The sequence below is a fragment of the Haliotis rufescens genome, unplaced genomic scaffold (assembly GCF_023055435.1).
Source record: "Haliotis rufescens isolate VD_foot unplaced genomic scaffold, xgHalRufe1.0.p SCAF_23, whole genome shotgun sequence".
NCBI classification, from domain to species: Eukaryota; Metazoa; Mollusca; class Gastropoda; order Lepetellida; family Haliotidae; genus Haliotis; species Haliotis rufescens.
Window position 1 is genome coordinate 10,802,476 of NW_025963924.1, and position 21,320 is coordinate 10,823,795.

The 21,320-nt window shown below is 40.3% G+C and overlaps 1 protein-coding gene and 1 long non-coding RNA gene across 3 annotated transcripts in view; one reads left to right on the forward strand and one right to left on the reverse strand.

Annotated features, from left to right (window-relative positions):
- LOC124133063 (plexin A3-like) overlaps positions 1-21,320 on the forward strand; it is a 223,721-nt gene that overhangs the window by 8,973 nt on the left and 193,428 nt on the right. Inside the window, exon 1 of one of the 2 annotated variants that reach the window (XM_048401775.1) lies at positions 19,606-20,398. The exons of the other annotated variant lie outside the window; for it this stretch is intronic. The gene's annotated coding sequence lies outside the window, so the exon portion shown is untranslated. Of the gene's footprint in view, positions 1-19,605; positions 20,399-21,320 lie in introns of those variants that run through there. 2 annotated transcript variants of the gene reach the window in all.
- LOC124133064 lies at positions 340-15,550 on the reverse strand. Its single transcript, XR_006860891.2, has 3 exons — positions 15,177-15,550; positions 2,571-2,657; positions 340-1,046 (listed from the first exon to the last, which is right to left on the reverse strand). It is a non-coding gene; the product is annotated as an uncharacterized LOC124133064 (long non-coding RNA).

Consider the following 21,320-nt stretch of genomic DNA (forward strand, 5'->3'; position numbering starts at 1 on the left):
TGTGACCAAACTTGGGAGTATATCTGTCCTCTCCTCTTGTGTTTCTGCTCAAACAATGGCCATCTGCTTGACACACATGTGAGCTAGACGCTAAAATACTTGAAGTATTTCTAAAATCTTAAATTTGTATTCTCTGCAGCTGCAGTAAATCTTTGATGCAGGCAATTCACTGTTAAGTAAAGAGTTGAAACTAATATAGTGTCAGCTAGCTTTTTGTCCGAGATTTAAAAGCCATAAATTTCACTTTTTATTTTTGTTGCTACAGAATAATCTTTAAAGATCCAGAAAACTTAATCTGGCGTAGCAAGATCAATTGAAGCAAAGATGTAATGTGATAGCATTGGACAGGAAGAAAAAAACACTATGTTTTATGAACGCTTTGGCTAAGAAATATCTGCTGGTCTACGTTTTGCAGGGTTTGTTTTGATAAAGTCGTTTTACTGCTCAAGAAGTATGAATCTTGTAATTTGAGAGAAGTTTATTTTCGAATGACAGATTGCTGTCGTTAAAAACAGCGAATCTGTTTGACCATGCCTGGCACATGTTTCAGAGATAACACCATGGCAACTGTAGTGATGTAAGCTGTCGAAGCAAGCACATTGTGGCACCTTGATTCCTCGACCTGGTCAAGTCTCACCCCGGCCGGGCCTCTCACCGTCACATACAACAAATTACTTTTCCACTTCAGGGATACAAACAATTTTCCAGAGGCTTTACATTGAGAGTCAAACTATTTTTTTTGTTTGCCAAGGGAAAGGGAATAAAAAAGATGGTTTGATAATCGCTTTGAAGTTGGTTGCTTGACGGAATGAGTACATGGCCTGAGACCGGTATTGGATCCGTGGTGACGAGTTGGTCCAACAACGGTGATCCGATTCCAGACAATTGCTTCTGTCATTGATCCACTGTCCAGTAAAAGCCGTGTTGGTAGAAACATAGGAGAAGGCAGTAAACCCACTGACGTGTCTCCATGGTTATTAGAGTTCCAAGAGGATTGCCCATGCAACACCATGCTGATGTTTTCAAAAGTTCAACTTTAAAACCATCTGCAAGAAAAAATTGGGAACAGTGCGGTTTGTGTTTTGGGACAAATATGTCAATTAGTCCAATGTTTTTATTCTTCTTGGAAGAATTCACCATTGTAATTGCCAAGTTGAAGAGTTACATGTGTTTGTTTGAGAATGTTTTGAAACAAAAGAAAAAACATCATGAACAGTATTTTAGAGAAAATTGTCCTAGCTTTGTTAAATCATTCAGTGCCCTCAGATACTGACTTTGACTTTTTGAGTCCATATTTGACATTTTCAGATGAAACCATTATTTTGAACATGTTAGCTAGAAACGTTAACACACAGTGAGATAGGGATTGATTAGTGAGTGAGTTAAAATTTAATGTCACATCAGCATTATTTCAGCCATATATACATTCTCAAATAAAATATAGAGACATGCATCATGAAACTTGGTATATACCATTCTGGGATGGGGTCCTACTTTCCAAAGGTTATGGTCAAAATATATCTTAGGTCAAGGTCAGTGTTCAGCTTTTTGTGAAACATTGTTTCAGAGTCCTGGTTATAATGCCACTCTACAGGCATGCAACTTATATTTGTGTGTAACTTTACAAATCCTATCCCATCTGACGGTGCTGTCGTTCAAAGGTCAAGGTCAACTTTGAGGGTATTGTGAAGCATGGATGTATCTTCGTTACAGACAATGTTTCTCTTTTATTTGTACCACCCTGAGACTTGGTAATTGTTGGATCTTTGGAAGTTGTCTTTATTAAGATCAAGGTCTGGAAGTAATATTTTGAGTACACAGTACATCGTGGTACATTATGTTTTGAAGTTTTGAGGAAATGGGGATGACAGAGCTGCTTCTGTTTTTGCAAGTAAATGCAACACCTCTCGTTATTAAATGTTTCTCTTGCGTAGGCTGAGAAAGATCTCTGAAGGGTAGCATCTTGAACTGCTAATAGAATGTCAGGTTTGTCGGGAACAACTTGTACAGTCTTCTATAACCGAAAGTTTTTTCATGTAGGCACTGGTAGCCCAATCATCTAAGGCTAAGCAATTCGCTGTGCAGAATTGCCTCCCTTATGTGTGCCAGGAACCTGTGATCATGTGATTGAATTCTGTTTTGCGTTGTTTATGTTTTGGGCTTATCAGCGTCATATTCATGCTTATAGGTTTCATCAAAGGTGTAAGCATCTAAGGCCGGAATCACTTGGGGCTTGTCACCAATATTGAGCAGACACAACATGATATAACTGAAAAAGACACTGTCCAAAGTGGGATTTCACACACGCACTGACTGTCTCGGTGGTCTAGTGGATAGAGCGGCTGCTCAGAGTTTTGATTTCCGACAGTTTCACACCAAAAGATGTTAAAAGATGGTACTTGTTATTACCCTGCATGGCGCTAGGCCTTAAGGGCCTAAAACGAGGACTGTTTGGCTTGGAGTCAGTATACTCTGTCTGAATGGGATATCCGTGTTAAATTCTGACATTGTATCTCAGTGGGCTAGCACCATGAAATCAGCATAAGTCCGTGAAACCCCATTCACCTCACCTTCACTCCACTCACTATGAAACTGTGGCAGCATGAAACTTGACATTAAGCTGTGTTTCAGCAGACACTGTTGTTGAACTTACAGTCCTGTAAACACATACAAAAAGATATTTTTGTCACAGTCAGTGGGGCAGTCGGGTAGCCTAGTGGTTAAAGCGTTCACTCATCATGCCAAAGACCTAGGTTTGATTCCCGACATGGGTACATGGTGTTCCAGAACCATTGCAACAAAACTAGTCTTGTATTGCCTGTAACTGTTTCACAAAGATACACAAACATACACTGAATACAGCTCCATGTTATCTATATGTAGTCCTATGATTAATTCATGTGTGATTTATTTTTATTCACACTTGTCGCAGTTGAGAACTTGGCTTTAGATTTCAGATTGGTATTTGCAGTATTCATCCAAGGTTAGTTTAGGATCTAGCAAGACTCATTAGAAAATGGCATTGCTTTAAGCATATACTACCCAACATTTGAGAGGGATATGTCCTGTTTCATACCGTTATATAACTAGAGAACAGCAAATGGTATGCTTGATGTACACCCGTGAAGATCCGTAGCAGAATAGGTCTTCAGCAACCCGTGCTTGCTGTGAAAGGCGACTATGCTCGTCGTGAGAGGCGACTAACGGGATCAGGTGGTCAGGCTCGCTGACTTGGTTGATGTATGTCATCGTATCCTAATTGCGTGGATTGATGTTCATGATGTCAATCACTGAACTGTCTGTTCCAGACTCGATTGTTTACAACTGCCGTCATATAGCTGGAATATTGCTGAGTGTGGCGTTAAACAACAAACAACAACAAGAACTTGATGTACAATTGGTGTGCTGTTAGTATGAACCATCTCCAAGCAACCAGCCACACACATTCAGGTCCGACACTCAGAGTATCCCTATCAAATATTGAGTGGTATAGTTTGGTTTAGACAACAGATGGTAAGTTGATGCACATTTCGTGAGGGGTAGTGTTGCTATGATACAATGAAGAATCTGGCAGTCATATGTATTGAGTGAATGAGTTTAGGTTAATGTCACTGTAAACAGTAATATCATGGCGTGTAGACTTGATGTGGGAGGAAAGCCTGAAGTGTTACAGGACTTACACGTCTGCCAGCACTGCTGAAACCCATAAGCTGGCTATGGTGCTGACATGCCTTGAATCATAATCATGGCGAAAATGGGATTCAAACCCACAATCATAGGATCCTGACACTTCTAAGGGATGCAACTCTGCTCAGCAAATTGCAGCCTCATAGACCCAAGTCCCTTAATATTTTGTGTCTTCTGGACACTCTCTTATTATATATACATAAACAAAAGAAGTTAACGAATGACCATTTTGTTTTCATATGACTATAGTTAATCTGTCATGTTTACAAACTTTGTACCGCTGACACAGAACAGCTGTAAAACAAGATACAATACTGGGGCATTTTCATGTGGACAGTTATTGAATTATCACACTCTTATCCCAATCGCCTCACTACCAACACACTATGTCAATCTGTAATAAAAGCGATTAAAGAATTTGCTCATCACGCAAAGACCTGGGTTCGATTCCGGACATAGGTACAATGTGTGAAGCCAATTTCTGGTGTCCCCCACCATGATATTGCTGGAATATTGCTAAAAACGGCATGGTACCATACTCCCTCACTCACGCAATCTATAATACCCAAGTGCCTTCAGACTTAGAAATATTCTATATGTGTTCCTTTTCTACACTCGATGAAATACACTGTCCTACACATATTCATGCTTTGGCCATGTCAGCTCCATCTACAGTTGTACCAGAAGCCTTGAAAAAAAGTTTTACAAGAAAAAAGATAGTCCATCACATATTTGAAAAATTTTGTTCAAAATTTTAATCATTAAATTATTATGTCCTCAAGGTTAAATTGCTGTGAGGATCCCCAAATTGTATGTCAAACCAGATTAGAACAATAGGGCAGGAAGAGGCTTGGTGCCTCCCGATGACAGAATGTTGTGACACGAAAAGGCCGGCAGGTCAAGACGACAGGACTCATTAACCAATCGTAATGAAGAGGAACTGATTTGGTGCCCTGCACGTGGCTAGTCCATCTGTAATCCTTGTCCTGTCACCAATGAAGCTCAGGTTACTGACTAATTACACTTTATAATTAACAGGACAATCCCTTAATGAAGATTTTAATACTTTCAATACAGTCTTCAAAACCTCATTAATAGTAATTAAAATTTCCCATAATCCTCTTTAATCAGATGTAATAGTCGTGCAGTTGAATGTGGAATACATGTATTTTATTTTTTACGCACCTAATTTCTTTGTTTTTTTTACATTAATTTCAGTAATATATCTAGATTTAATTTCATTGAACAATTTTTTGGTTTCCTTTTAATTCATTTTGTTTTGAATTTATTCAATCAACATCTTGATCTTCTGAGAGATAAGAAATGGTGATTTGTTTTTATTGTGTAATCGTGATTTTGGAATGTGTCCTTCAAAGAAAATAAACTTCTTGGACCCAGACAATGGAATTTGCATTTATTTGGTCTGAAAAGAATTGATTCGAACCGTCCTTCAAACTAAATCAATTCCAGAAGAGTTTTTTCTGTAGTCAATGAGATAAATTTCACAACAAAGAATCCTTTCTTCCTAGAGGGTTGAACTAAAATGCTATTTTATTTTTTTTTAATTACAAGACGACTCGTAGGCCATCTAGTATCTTTGATGTCGTGCAGATTCCCGACTATCGAAATCGTAAAAGGCTGTCTCAAGCTTTGATAACTGTTGACTGTATGCTACTCACACTCTGGGATACTATTCTTCTCTCCTCAATGAAAATCTCCCGAAATAGTGTCCTTTGCCATGATCTCAAAATTTATCTGGTTGTCACAATCCCTTCCACACAAACAACTTGCAGCGAGTAATAACCAGTTGTGTGGGGAATGTCATCATGGGCCTGAATATAAAAAACCCGGTATTGGTAATTTAAATACAGAAGCAGTCTATGTTCTCATTGAGATAGCAGTTACATCTTTGAGTAAGCTGGTAGAAATAGCCACGATATTGAGTAATCACCAAGACAAAACATAAAGAAGAGGGATAATGGCATCCGTTTCGAATCAGCGTGGCAGGAAGATTTGTACCTAGCTGTAAATTCTTCCACATAAAGAGACGGTTTATGCTGGTTCATCTTGTATGATATATTTGTGTCGCCTTTCTCGAAAGAAATTTAATCTTTGCAGAAATATTCCTTGGAATTTCTCCACAGTGAAGAACTAAATGCCTCTCTGCAAATATTCGCTTGTATATTGGCAATAATTTGATGTTGGCTTTGGCCAATATCTGCTGCAGGTCCCAACCGTCTATCAAACATAATCATGTAGATTGGCAGGGTATAAAACAGGATTGCCAATTCACGTTGCTGACCAAACGCGATTGATGCGATGAAATATGACAGTTTGCAAGCAGAAGCCGAGATTCAGCCATTAATAGTTTGTTGACAAACTCCTCACATCACTTCTGCAGCTGGACGCAAGGGTTGATGTATGGAGATTAGGTAGATGGGGAATCATCAGTTTTTGGACTGAATGCTTTGGTGTGCAATTGAAAAAGATATTTTGACATTGTTATTATGGATAGAAGATTGATAACTCTTCGTATTTAGTTTGATACAGCTTGAAATAGATTCAAATGAATCAAAAGAGGGTTTCATGTCATTGATTCTTATAGATGCCATTCACTTTTCACATTTCCAAGTGCCCAGATGACGTTAACCTTCTGACCATGGAATTGCTTGTATTTCTTGTCAGTAAATTCATATTGAATCAAAACCAAACCCATCCATCCCCATTCCAATCATTTCTGCATAAATTAACCAAACTAAGTTTGTTTTTTTGTTTGTTTTTTGTTTAACGCCACACTCAGCAATATTCCAGCTCTATGACGGTGGTCTGTAAACAAACTAAGTCAACTTGTGACATAATATTGATAAAGCAACAAAACCCTTTCCACATCCAATAGAAATCTCTGCATAAAGCAGAGTCGATTGTAGGATTCCAACTATATCTTGAACATGTGTTTGTGAATCACTATCAAATAGTGATGATCATAGGTGTTTGCGAAAAGGTGAGCATATCCTGCCCCACCGATGGTACCCATCACAAACACATGCATAGGCAAGTCAATTCACCTGAAAAAGCACAGGAACATATGGTTCATGTTAAAATAGGGAATTGATGCAGCCTTGAGGTAGCATTGGATGGCCCAGTGGGCTGAGGTTCTCTGGTTCGAGTCCATGATTTACCACATTTTGTAGGCTTGCCTGGTGGCACCAATGCCCTAGGTTTTACCAAATCAACAACCTGCTTTAATTTGGATTAATTAATATAAAAAACTGACGACCTAAACATGACTGAAATATCACTAATAGCAGCATTAACTCACTTCTTGAGGTTTGCTGTAGTGGTCAGGACAACATGTGTTGCTAACATTACATCATTTTGTTATCTTATGGAGAAATCATGAAAATCTGATGATTCTGGGAGTGGAATCTACTGAAATACTGAGCCCCATGTCATGGTTGAAACATGATTTCTCTATATTTTGGCATATTGACCTGTAGTTGCATCAGTTTTACTTGTATAAATGCATGTTCAGAATGATCAGTGAATTGCTGGCTGGGGATCTACTGTAAGAACAATAGTGGGATGTCTACATAAGGCTTCAAGTTATTATGGTACTCCTGTAGTTAATTTAGAAACAGTGATGAGAAGTCATGGTTTCAAAATTGTGACATTTGTAGTCAGGTTTCAAAATGTGGATGAAATTAAGATGGTGTCAATTTAACAAGATTAATTGAATTTTGCACCATTATTAGTTGTAATACCCGTGGAGGCACGGGTGGCCCAGTTGTCTAATGCCGCGATTCGCTGTGCAGAGTTGCGTCCCTTGGGCACGCCAGAAACCTATGATTGTGGGTTTGAAATCCCGGTTTCGCCCCAATTATGTTTCTAGTTTGTCAGCACCATACCCGTGCTTGTGGGTTTCACCAAAGTGGTAAACGTCTGATACCTGCATCACTTCGGGCTTTCCTCCCACATTAAGCTGACACGACGTGATATAACTGGAATACTGTTAAAAGCGGCCTTTAACCAAACTCACTCACTGTAATACTGGTGTGGCAATGATTGGTGTTCCACATTCTGGTCAAATTTCATACTGATATTTCAAGTCATTCCTTGAACTTAAATTTAAACCAGATGTTAAGGTGAACAAACATACAATATGTTTTTCTACTTCTCATGTATAAGTACACAGAAAAGCAAAATAAAATATTTATCATTATGATTAAAATCACCGCAAGAAACAGAAATCAGACGCAATAGACATTAAACGGAACTGCTGGTCAAACTGATTCCAGAACCAAATACCAAGAATCTGCTCACCACAAGTGTCAACTGCGAGTGTTTCTGGGAATCTCTGCAGATGTATAATTATAGTTTTTTTCTCCATCTGTCCACTGTTTTACAGAATGGATGGCACCAGTGCACGGCTGGGAAGACATCGGCTTGTATCACTTCAGCCTTGATCTAATCACCCCTGACTGTCTACAAAACAACCCCTGCTTCCACATGCATTCCTGACAGGAAAAATTGGAATTTGGGAATTTAACTTGATTATTAGCTGATTTAGATTCTTTGTGTCAATGATGTATGTGAGGTCAAACATCTTCGGCAGACCTAGCGAAGGCAGTGTTAATATATCTCAATATAAAACTCTCTACTGACTTCCTCGACCACTCCTTACAGAATTTACTCCGCATTTGTTGATTTCCTGTCTGAGGAATTGTGGGATTGTGAAGCCAACAAGGGAACAGTGGTGGCTATTGCGCTACAAGTCATTAATAATGAGAAAAAAATTACTATTGTGCGTGCTTTGTACATGCTGAGAGATAGATGGATGTTATCGGGATCGGCTGGGAGATTTGGGACCTGGGAGACATACATCCTGGTTGTGATGACTCAAACTTAGGAAGTTGGTTCCCCCTTCATTACCTGGTCCTGTAAGCCACTCAATTCGCTGTGCGGAGTTGCCTCCCTTAGGCATACCAGAATCCTATGGTCATGGGTTTAAACCCAAGATTTGTCCTGATTATGTTTCCAGATTGCACAGCACCATACCCATGATTGTGAGTTTCAGCAAGGGGTTAAATGTTCCACTCCGCTCCACTCCACTCCACTCCACTCCACTCCACTCCGACATGTTATGCTTGTCATAGGAGCGGATCATGATCCGGATCTTGTGGTCACAGTATCTGCTGAGGGATGTCATTGAATAGCCACCCGGCAAATCTTGGTGTTCACCATGCTGATGGTCAAGGTTACCGATAGGTGCTCACATTATCAACCACTGGTGCATCTGGTCCTGGCATCACAGGTCACTATGGTAATATTGCTGGCTACTGTTTAAAACAGCTCCAATTCTCTACCCCTTTCGACTTGCCTCTGCAGTCTTTAGGCCTTCCTTAGCCACTACAAAATGAAATGCTATGACAAGACACTAAATTGAAGTAAGCTATAATGAATAATTTGACCTCCAAGATCATCACCTGTATCTGAGAGCTAGACATATTTCCACAGCCAAACATCTTCTCACAGATAACCCTCAAAGAAATACCTTCAAATTATTCCTGTAACACAACAAAAAGGTTCTTGTCATCAATACACTGCACGTCACTCCGAAGACCCAGGTTCGATTCCCGACATTGTTACAATGTGTAAAGCCCATTTCTGGTGTCCCCCTGCCATGATATTGCTGGAATATTGCCAAAAGCGGCGTAAAACCTCACTCACTCACTCATTCACTCTCACTCACTCACTCACTCACTCACTCACTCACTCACTCACTCACTCATCAATACACTGTCAGGAACTCTGGAGTGGAAATATTCTAAGAGTTTTGTTTATGAATTGTCTTTGAATATATGACATTAAGGAGCCAAGAGAATCTGTTCCTTTTCAACAAATCCAGACTTGCCAAAGTATTAAAGACTTTTGGAATTTTTCTGATACTTTTGTTGCACGGTTTGTTGGAAGATGGGGAGTTGAAATGAGGTTTTATGTCACGTTCAAGATTGTTGCACTTATATAGTGATGTACTTGTGTGTGTGCTTGTACTAGTCCAGACTACTGCCAGTGTCAGTTTAGACTAGTGCCAGTGTTAGTCCAGACTAGTGCCAGTGTTATAGTGCTAGCCAACTGAGATACCATGCCACAGTTTAACATGGATACGCCACTTTGACACAGAACACTGTCTCGGGGTATTCCTTGTTTTATCCCCTTAATGCCGAGTGCCAGGCAGGGTAACAACAAGTACCTTCTTTTAACATCTTTGGTATGATGTGGCTTGCGATCAAACCGTTGACTTTCTATGCCAATGCTTTATCCACAAGACGATGGAGATGGTCGGCTCTGTTGGAGAGACTTGTGATCAGTGAAGAGAATATGCTGATTTGAAATTTAGTTATGAGATGGACAAGAACTCAGTGGAGACGTGACAGTGATAGATGGTAAGCAACACAATCTGGCCTTGGTGCACAGATCTGCAAGTGAGAACTGCTTCACTGTAACAGCTGGGACAAAAATTGTCCTATTAAAGACCGAAATAATGTTGTGGGAGGCTAAATTAGTCCCATGAATAGTTCAAGTAGTCGCTCTTATTACCATGTGTTTATTCTTGAGTGGTCATTGATTTCAGCTAGTTGTGTTCTGCCTTCATAGTGAGAGGTCAGGCTGAATGGCCTCAGTCCATCTCTATAGAAGTATAGCTGTCTTCAAGAAGGATTCACTCAACTTGTGATCATGGAACATGGTACACTGGACTACATCACGTTACAGTTGTGGGCTACGAGATATAATGATGAATGATGCGCCAAGTCTTTCAACCAGCAAGACTATTTCACTCTGCAATGACAGCCATTTCTCTCAAGCAATTAACAGACCTTGGCATTTTCCATATTTTTTCATTACCATTGGTACTAAACCAAATCAGATTGCAACTATTTCCCTCCAAACTGATAATGGTATGCTGAAGACCGGATGGATTGCTACTTGATTTGGAATAATAATGCTCGCTTTTGTCGTAATCACTGATGATGTATTTTCATCTTTTGGTCAAGGGTTGGTTATGGGATGAGATTAATGAGCTCTTCAGTGAAACTGAGATTTGTCCGGGCAAACATTGTGTTTCTGTCTTGTCAAGGTTGGTTTCAATGTAGGTATGGTGTACATTCATAAATAATGAAAGCGACGCCAGACTAATATCACAGCAGAAAGCCATTTCATATTCTCAGATTGTCCACGACAGGTTAATCATACATTCTGAGTTTCAACCTTTATATCTTGGGGTAGCATTAAATTAGAATTGTGCCAATTTCTGGGCCCACTTGCACAAAGCAATCTTAGCGCTAAGACTATCGTAAGCCTATATGTTAAAGTATGGGAGTTACGATCATCTTAGCGCTAAGATAGCTTTGTGCAAGTGGGCCCAGGCCTGGATCCTTTTGTATGTGTTATTAATAAATTGTTTAAAGACATCTTACAATTTTGTTGATGACAATATCCATATGTTTATCTTGATTTCAGTGATGACATTTGTGGAGAATATATCACAATTTCTTCTTCAGTCTTGTTGAAAGTAAGGTGAATGCGGTTTCTATTTCTGGCCTGAATTCTTTGATTCATAGGGCATCTTGAAATGATTGGGCTGTGTGTTGATCTGGAGGTTATGTTTTCAGCGATGATTTGCTGATTGCTGGGGACAAGGCTGTTTTCTTAGGCATTATTTTCAGATGCTTTTTGAGCACTTGTGAATATACTTACTTAATTATGGTACGTTTCAGCCGCATGCCAACTAGCACCGGATGTAAAACAGTTACATAAGCACATTAAAGATGTTTCAAGGAGATTGGAAGCATGGGGAGGTTGCTATTTGTATCAATTAGTTAACATCAGTTGGAGGGCACTGCACAGTAGGCTTGACGGTCAATTTCATGGCTCCTTGCAGGTGCTTGATCCCTTAGCAGTCGAGAAGCAGGGATGTGTATGTTAGAAGGGGGGATAAGGCCAGCTTAATGAGGAGAGACACATATGTCGGCCAGGTGATGGAGAAGAAGACATAGGTGTGAAAGTGTTGAATAGTGACCCAGCATTTTACTTTTTCACATATAAAATATTACTTATGTTTTGTGAATGGTTGGTTGTTTGAAGGTATTTTAGTGAGATAGAGGATGACTTGAATCATATTTGAAGGTATAGTTTGCATTGGTGAACAGGGTAAATTAGCCTTGGACCTGTCTCTTATTCAGACACTGATATGAAATGTTTCAAAAATGTTTCTGAAAATGAAGGGAATCTTCAAAAGTCTTAAAAAGTATTTAAATACTTTAATTTGTAGATAAATGCTTGTCAAATCATGGAGTCTAAACTCAGTATTCCATTTTTGTATTGTCACACCCAGCCAAGACACCACCCACTGCACCAGCCTGTCCCTTGTTAGTGAGTTGGGCCTATACATCCTTAGGCCTATACTCCAGTTTGGGCTTATACTCCAGTGGGGGCCAATACACTAGTGGGGGCTTATACACCAGTGGGGGCCTATACACCAGTGGGGGCTTGTACACCAGTTTGGGCCTATACACCAGTGGGGCCCTATACTCCAGTGTGGGCCAATACACTAGTGGGGGCTTATACACCAGTGGGGGCCTATACACCAGTGGGGGCTTATACACCAGTTTGGGCCTATACATTACGGGGGGCCTATAGTCCAGTGTGGGCCTAAACTCTATCATGGGCCTATACACCAGTGGTGACGTAAACTCCAGTGTGGGCCTATGCACCAGTATGGGCCTATACTCCAGTGGGGGCCTATACACCAGTGGGGGCCTATACTCCAGTGTGGGCCTATACTCCAGTGTCGGCTTATACACCAGTATGGGCCTATACTCCAGTTTGAGCCTATACTCCAGTGTCGGCCTATACTCCAGTGTCGGCCTATACTCCAGTGTGGGCCTATACTCCAGTGTCTGCTTATACACCAGTATGGGCTTATACACCAGTATGGGCCTTTACACAAGTGTGGCCTTGTACTCCAGTGTGGGCCTATACTCCAGTGTGGGCCCTGGCACCAGTGTAGGCCTATACTCCAGTGTCGGCTTATACACCAGTGTAGGCCTATACACTAGTGTGGGCCTATTCATCAGTATGGGCCTATACTCCAGTGTCGGCCCTTACTCCAGTGTCTGCTTATACACCAGTATGGGCTTATACACCAGTGTAGGCCTATACACTAGTGTGGGCCTATACTCCAGTGTGGGCCTGTACTCCAGTGTGGGCCTATACTCCAGTGTCGGCTTATACACCAGTGTAGGCCTATACACTAGTGTGGGCCTATACTCCAGTGTGGGCCTATACTCCAGTGTGGGCCTGTACTCCAGTGTGGGTCTATACTCCAGTGTCGGCTTATACACCAGTGTAGGCCTATACACTAGTGTGGGCCTATACTCCAGTGTGGGCCTATACTCCAGTGTCGGCCTGTACTCCAGTGTGGGCCTATACTCCAGTGTCGGCTTATACACCAGTGTAGGCCTATACACTAGTGTGGGCCTATACTCCAGTGTGGGCCTGTACTCCAGTGTGGGCCTATACTCCAGTGTCGGCTTATACACCAGTGTAGGCCTATACACTAGTGTGGGCCTATACTCCAGTGTGGGCCTATACTCCAGTGTGGGCCTATACTCCAGTGTCGGCCTATACTCCAGTGTGGGCCTATACTCCAGTGTGGGCCTTGACACCAGTGTAGGCCTATACACTAGTGTGGGCCTATACTCCAGTGTGAGCCTATACTCCAGTGTGGCCTTATACAAATAGGAGGGCCTATACTCCAGTGTGGGCCTATTCACCAGGGTGGTCTTATACTCCAGTGTGGGCCTATACTCCAAGGTGGGCCTTTACTCCAGGATGGGTCAGCACATTAATATGTGCCTATACTTCCATGTAGGCCTAACCTGCAGGGTAGGCCTGTACACCAATGTGGGCCTATGTTTGTATGATTACAGAGAGACTTCAATCTACCATCTAATCGTGCAGACCAGATTGAATTTTGAGGGTTCTTGACTTCCAAGACATTTCATGATGTTCAGAATGTGCCAGACACACGGAATGCAAGAAAGTTTGTATTGACGTTTCCATGAGTACCAGGGATCCCAGACAATTACATGTCTTGAGTCTTGAGAAGGTTAACACAAAACGTTGATATTTGAGTTTTAGTATGATTACCTCGACTGGTGGCACCCTCACTGAAATCACAGGTAGACATAAGCACCAAGGAATCTGGTTTGACTGTGATCATCCAAGATCATGACATCTTGCAACAAATGCCACTTAAACCGACTATTTCGTAATGGTATCATGCTTAACACAGGTTTCCAGAATTAGAGAATACTTTAATTTCTTTAAATCTATTACTGTATTTTTCCAAACAGAAAAACATCTGAAATTATCAAATATTGATTATCACTAAGCTTCAAAGAGGTTAAACAAACATTACCATATTAATATAATGTAACAAAGCCCATTAAAGTAATACATTTAAGACCTATACTGTCAAATACAGGAATTTCTAGTTCCTGTCGAAGCTTAGTGTTAATTGGGTGTGAAAACTGTAATATGTTTTAAATACTTTAATCCTAACAGATTGGCTAAGTAAGAAGGTGATTATCACCTTCGGCTCAGCAATTACAAGGTGTGAATTCCTTGAGAGGTTTCATGTTTGGAATGCCACAATGTGTAAGCTTAGGGAGGGTGTGTTACAATTACAGGTGTGGGGTAATAGTAACGAGGATCTACAACAGGTGAGGAACAGGTGAAATGTTAACCCCTGCACACCTATTCATTTCTTTTATTCCAGTAAAGAGCAGCGTTGTGTGATCAGGGCAGAAGGGCTGCTTCCAGAGCAAGAAGTCCAACATGTTGAAGACATTCAGATCTGTTAATCAGCTCATGCAATCGGTTAACCTTATCCATAGGAATCAGTGAGCTTGAGCTTTGTCCTTGGAATTGGTTCTCCTTGTCCACAGAATAGGTTGCTTTGTCCTTGGAATCAGTTAACCTTGTCCATAGATTAGGTTGCTTTGTCCTTGGAATCGGTTAACCTTGTCCATAGAATTAATTAGCTTTGTCCATGGAATTGGTTAATATCGTCCTTTGAATTAATTACCTTTGTGAAAGGAGTTGGTTAACCTTGTCCATGGAATTGGTTAGCTTTGCCTTTGAAATCATCTGTCAGTTTTCCAAAGAAATACCTGATGAACCACAGTGGAAACAGCTTAAGTCATTTTGTGCAATATCATGTCATGGACAGCAGTGTTAAAAATCTTGCATGAGAATGTGCTTAAAATAATGTCAGACAATCTGGCAAAGTGAATCCCTGATGCAAGGGTAATGTTATAAGCGTGCCTCTCTATTAGTGTTAAATGAGTTAATGAGCAGTCAGTATGTTTCCTATTGTACATATTAGTATTTAAGCAAGTGCGGAGAGTATTTCCTGCCAGGCTTACCTACGGGGATCCAGCATGTGAGGAACAGGTGATGATGGCTCCCACACGTGCTGCTGGAGTCTACATCACACACGCTCCGCTAACTCTCACGGTTAAGTCTCCGATGATTGTTGTGTATGCCCTCATTCTGTGTTGTAACTTTCCTCCTTCGTGTTTTGTGGTCTACCAACAGGGGGCTGTAGTTAACTAGTGCATAGCATATCCAGCTGCCTTGTACTCTTGTGTTCATCTCAGTGACTCCTTTGTCTTTGAGAAAGTCAGATTAGTTGGGTTATAATGTCCTTGATGGCATGGGTGGCCTGTGTCTAAGGTGTTGCAATTCACGATGTTGAGTTTGTCACAAAGGTGTGAGAAACGGTAATGTTCGGTTTGAATTCCAGATTTGCTCTGATTAAGTTTTTTCTCCTTTTGTGGATTTCACCAGAGTGGTCAATGTCTATGATCTGCACATTACTTTGAGCTTTGCTCCCCTTATAACTGACCACCCCCGTGGTCTAGTGGTAGAGCGTCTGCCTGGAGAGCAGAAGGTCCTTCCTTGGGTCGATCTCCGGCTGTGTCATACCAAATGATGTTAAAAGATGGTATTATTGTTGCCCTACCTGACGCTCAGCAGTAAGGACTGGTGGGCACGGAGTCAGTATACTGTGTCTGAGTGGGTTTTCATGTTAAACTGCGGCATGGTATCTCAGTGGGCTAGCAATATAGAATCGGCACCAGTCTGGACTAGTACAAGCAGCCACTTGTGCATGCACATCACTATATAAGTGCAATAATCTTTGACAGGAGGTTAAACCCCATTTTACCTCACGTAACCCCGTTTATTACTGGCATATTCTTCAAAACTAATAAACCTCACTCACTCACTCACTCACTCACTGAAATATTGTTTAAAACTGATAGACCACACAGTAGTGGACAAGCTGCCAAGTTGAATAAAAAATGTGAAATTATCTCCATGCGAATGTGGATCGATCATCAGTCTGTGGGAAAGAGTACTACAATTTAGTTTGCAATACAATGTACCAAACCTTGACTGGATTTCTTGTCTCAAATCTAGTGATATACCACTTTTTCAAGATTTTTGCACAATTACGAAAAACAGTATAGTTAAAAACAGTTTTTTAATTACATTTTAGGTTAATCTTTTGTGATAAAAATTTGACTCATCTTACCTTTTGTATATTTTTTTCATTTGTATGCCCCATGTTTCAAGTTTCTACTGAATAAAAATTTCATTTTAATCGACAGATACAAGATGTCTCTTGCTGTTCTTTTCTTTTATTGATATATCTTGTTTCAAAAGTAAGAGAAATGTCTCAAATGCTTCTTGTTCAGTATTTGGTTTCTTATTTTTAACTTCAACCTATGATTATTAATTAACCAAAAAGTAAAACATTTATTTTTTTTAGAAAAATTAAAAATAAACTTAAACGAGCATCATACTGGAATGCAGGAAATGTTTAGGTTTCGATAGTTTCAATGACAACATTGGTTCAGGCTTGTATTTATCTGACTTGATAATGGAGGTATTTATCACAGTGCCATTATTAATTGCATATGGGACTATAGATTGAAAACTTGAGCCTATGTTATTCAGTGTCGTAAACTATGAAATGATGACCTTTTCCAAGTGTTATCGCTCTCATATTGATGGTTGAAATGTCTACTTGTGTTTCAGTAATTTTAGACTCATGAAATTTTCAGGGCTGAGCTGTGATATTTGAGATTTGGGGATATATTTAGGAATGTCATTCCTGCATCAGTAAGATTGAAAGACTGATTTGCAAAAACACATGATGTAGATGTCTGTCAAGGCAGGAAACTGAAACGTTGAGTTTTCTTATTTTGGTTTAACTATGATGTCAGTGTCATGTCAAATAAAATTTTAAAATATCCTTTTAGTGAAAGCGAGTTTTGTTAACGCTGCTTTGAACTGTATTTTGGATACATGAAGACTTGATGTGAGGTGAAATTGGGTTTAACGTTGCGTTCAAGATTATTTCACTTGTACAGAGATGTCCATACATGCGTCAGTGGCTTCTTGTAATAGTCCACTTGGTTTTATCGTGTATAGTGCCAGCGCACTCAGATACCATGCAATCGTATACTGACTCGGAACTCACTAGTCCTTGTTTTAGCCCCTTAATGCAGAGTGCCAGGCAGGGTAACAACAAGTTACATTTTTTAGTGTCTTTTGGTATGACGCGGCCAAGGATCAAACAACCATGGAGGTGATCGTGATGTGATGCAGGTGTTAGATGTTTACCACTTCGGTGAAGCCTTTAAGGATTGGTAAGGTGCTGAGAAAACTGATAACATGGGATTCAAATTCACCATCATTTGTTTCTTTTGGCCATTTTGGGAGAGCTCTAACCCCTGTTCAGTATTACCAATCAATGTATCAAATCTTTTGTTGACTGGGGGATATCATGGCGTTAAGCTCATTCTTGCCTTGCCTCCTCTGATGTAAGGTTGGAATATTGTTGAAAGTGGCATCTCATTCAGTGAAGAGATGAAGAAGGCTCACTCACTCACTCACTCACTCACTCACTCACTCACTCACTCACTCACTCACTCACTCACTCACTCACTCACTCACTCACTCAAACTCAACTCACATTAACACATGTAACATTAATGGTGATGTTTTTGACATTATTGTGGCAGTTGCCTACCACTTTAACCAGACATTTTGTTTCTTACAAAACAGTTGGATATCAAAATGTTTATCTCTCAACATGGTTCCTTGTGCCTTTCATAATGTCTTTCAACCTTAAACACGCACACATTTACGCAAATTCACTTAAACGTTTGTGTTCAAGTTAAAATTATAAAAAGACCAGCTGCTAAGAGCTGCATGTTCTTAAAGATCCATGAAAGGGTGTCATTCTCCATATGAAGTTGTTTTTCTCATTTAAAGTACATGATGAGTATTTTGTAGAAACCGCAGAATTCATCTTCCATCTTCCGTCATCCATCTTCCATAAAGCAGCACCTGTGCAAACATCCGAAATGAACAAAAACTGGAATGTTTTAATCATATCTTGGATGAAAGCTTTACTACTAAAATATTGCTGACATGTATATTTCCAGAATAGTTAACATGAACTTTCTTCTGCTGACCATAAAAGACGATATGTAATTTGCATCATAAAACAGAGCGAAAATCTACCAGCCTACTTTGAAAGAATAATCATTTAATCAATACACTCCTAGTATAGATAGTGTGGTGAATTGTCCTGGTAAGATCTAGGCATCACTGAGACAGTATTATGCATGCGATATTTGAAAACCATCAGTGCCTTGTTGGCGCCGTCAATGAGGATGAATAACCCCATCTTGGGTAGCACCAGTGTCAAACATAATGGTGAGAATAAACGAAGACCAAGAGCAGGTCAACGTTGATTTGTCTTTGTCACTGCATAGATTTTCTTTGGAAATAAACAAGAATCAATTTATTGATGGCTACTGAGGAAGTTCTACAACGTCGAATCAATCGTGACATTGTGGCATAAGAATTAAGCATGAATTGTTGTGTTGATAGGTAATATTGTTTAGCGTTGCCTGTGGCTATTTTCATACTGATGCCTTCCGCATCTGTGTGGTATGATGTCGTAATCTCATGTCAGGACCAGTTGTCTCCCCTGCATTGTGTGATATGACATTACAACATAGCAGAGTTTCTTTTCCCACTAGCTGATTATTGTACAATGTGACCTGGTTGACTATTTCTCCAAGCTACACCCATCCTATCTAAATATTATCTCATGGCATTACATTAATATATTTATAAGGCTGGTAAAATTATTTTTGGGATCATGAAATTTATATATAATAATTTTGAAGTATTAGGAAAAACCAAAAATATATATAATTTGAAATATGTAATATTTTTTATATGAAAGGATTTCTGTTTTTTTAAGCATTCAATTATAGGTTGAGATTCCTCGATAACATTATTCGCTACATTTCTGTCGATTGTGATCCTGTATAAATTTTGTGACATGAAATCATCAATTATAGTATGGCCATCCTGTTTGCATGGGTCTGAATGGAGATCAATATTTTCAATTTAATATTCTTTAATCCCTGAACCAACACCTTCCTCTGAATTAACTGGTTCTCATCATCTACAGCTTGTCATTTGAAAGCTGCTCGCAGGTTCGGGATGTAAATTATTGCCCTAAGAAATACACAGATAAATAAAACAAAGAACATCATGTAATGAGTCTGGGCAGAATGGCCAGCTGCCACTGAAATCTATGCATATGACCATTGCAATCCTGGACATGGATAAATGCACAGAATAGCAGCACATGCAGCCTCGCATTCAAGCCAGCTCTTACTGCCATCCATTGCCTCAACCTTATGCGGGCTAACACTGCTCAATTATATTTCTCAAGCCTGTGCTGTTTTGTGTTGAACGAATGCCCGAGGGATTTCTCGGCATTGAGCTGAAGTGAGGGAAGCAGCGAGCTTGGGAGGTTGTCTTTGTACCGAAGAAGCTCTGCTAGCCAGGCCTCAATTGCTCACTGAGTGAGTCTATCTATCTATCGTTGCCCCATCTGGTTGGAGATAGTGATGCTGCTGCAGTTGTCATAATGCAGAATCGGTCTCGTTGACTGGCAGGGTCTCTCTGGCTCTCTGATACCAAAACAAACTGAAATCACTGCGCATCTGTGGAGTTCCATAGCTGTGTTTTGAATGGAGCTTTAACTCTATGTTTTGAATGTGGTTTGAACCCGTCTTGGTTTCAGATGAACATGTGCTGGCTTTGACAGCTGAGTTGGATAGCCGAGTTGGTAGATCATTGAAATCTTTGATCGCGACAAGCCTGTCATTAAGCAGGCGAGTTGCAAATGGTTGTATTGTGTCTAGTGTTGTGAGGGGCTAACTTTGAGCTGTGCCAACGTTGTATTGTGATCGTTCATAGCTAACGACTCCATGGACAGATTGAGATTTGTTATAGAATAATCAGGCTGAAGACAAATGAGCGTTTTCTCCAGCCAGATTCCGATGCCTGTCCTCCTCGGGTAATGACGTTGGATTACCGAGGCGATCCCTGGTCATTACGTGGGTCTTCCTCATCAAACTTGAACCTCTCTTCGCACTGTCAGGATAGGCTCTCCTCACAAGAGGCAAATCGGGGACTTTTACTGATCACATAATTGACTGGGACCCTTCTTGGAGCTGGAGCAAGACTCCAAGGACCTTCTCACCAGGTAAGATTTCATTGAATGGCCTCATGTTATGATTTAGTTGTCAGGGTTCCAGTGTTCTTCGAGGCTAAGTCTTCCCCGATTTTTTGTGTGGGATGGAGCAATTTATCAAAGATGAAAGGTGTTGAGAATGTTTTCTCTTCTCGCTGTGGTGCCTGATAATGAGGCCATGTTGGTGTCCCATCAGGAAATTGCCCTGAGTCTGTATTGATGAGGATTATGTCCACTCGGTCGGATTTCTGTCCGGTATATTTCTTCCTTTCCTTCTCACAATATTGTTCTGTGGGGATCAGTATTTGACAATATTTGCAAAGGCTTCTCCATGTAGGTGCTTAAGTTGTCGTCAATAAGGATTTTATATTCGTCTGTTTGTTATGCAACTTTCGTCCTGGTCTTCACATGGAATCTGTGTACCATTGCCTCTCTTTGCACCTCGAGCAAACATTTGCCAAACTGGAGCTGACAATGCATTTTTATTACAAAATCTTTACACATTGTTTGTTCTAAGACATGCTTTTGTAATACCCCCATACATGTGTATTTGTAATCAATGATTTAGGTAATGATCAATTAATTGGAGGTTTTCATTCTCAATGAGTCATAACGTATGACAAATTGTCAGCAAGTCAAATCAAATTGACATTTTTTTTTATGGATGCGAGTGCTAAATACTATGGTGACTGGGGCAGTGTTTCAGCAGGGCAGCAAGCTGGCTCACTCAACCCCAGGAGAACAGGAACATCAGGTCCTGAAGCAGGAGCTATGACAGGAGGGATTTGAATCCGTGGAATTTTGTCCCATATACTTTGTGTATACTGCACTAGGGTATAGTAGTCCAGACAGGTCATGTATATGGTGTGTATAGTGGAAGTATATTCAACACAGTACATCAAGTTAAGTCTCTCTCTCTCTCTCTCTCTCTCTC